The 280-nt window shown below is 40.7% G+C and overlaps 1 non-coding gene across 1 annotated transcript; it reads right to left on the reverse strand.

Annotated features, from left to right (window-relative positions):
• Window positions 1-67: 67 nt before the first annotated feature.
• On the reverse strand, window positions 68-254 carry LOC114010107 (U2 spliceosomal RNA). The gene has a single exon (XR_003551491.1). It is a non-coding gene; the product is annotated as a U2 spliceosomal RNA (small nuclear RNA).
• Between the last annotated feature and the right edge of the window lie 26 nt (window positions 255-280).

The following is a 280-nucleotide window of genomic DNA, read 5'->3' on the forward strand; positions in this document are numbered from 1 at the left end:
TGGGAGTCCAGCTTCTTAAACACCATGCCACTTGCTGACCCCCAGGTAATACTTTTTAATCCCACAAAGGGGGTGCAACATGCCTGGAGATACTGCAATACAAGGTCAATGCATGGACTGGATGAAGCAAGCTCCCCATTTCATCTGCCTGCTCCAAAATTTGATTTAATTTTTGCCCTGATAGAAACGTTTCGGCTATTAAACTGATTAGAACAGATGGTACACTTGATGTGGACTGAAGACCAATAAGCAATTAGACACTTCAATTATTATTATTATT

Source organism: Tupaia chinensis, unplaced genomic scaffold (genome assembly GCF_000334495.1).
Source record: "Tupaia chinensis unplaced genomic scaffold, TupChi_1.0 Scaffold112312_1, whole genome shotgun sequence".
NCBI classification, from domain to species: domain Eukaryota; kingdom Metazoa; phylum Chordata; class Mammalia; order Scandentia; family Tupaiidae; genus Tupaia; species Tupaia belangeri.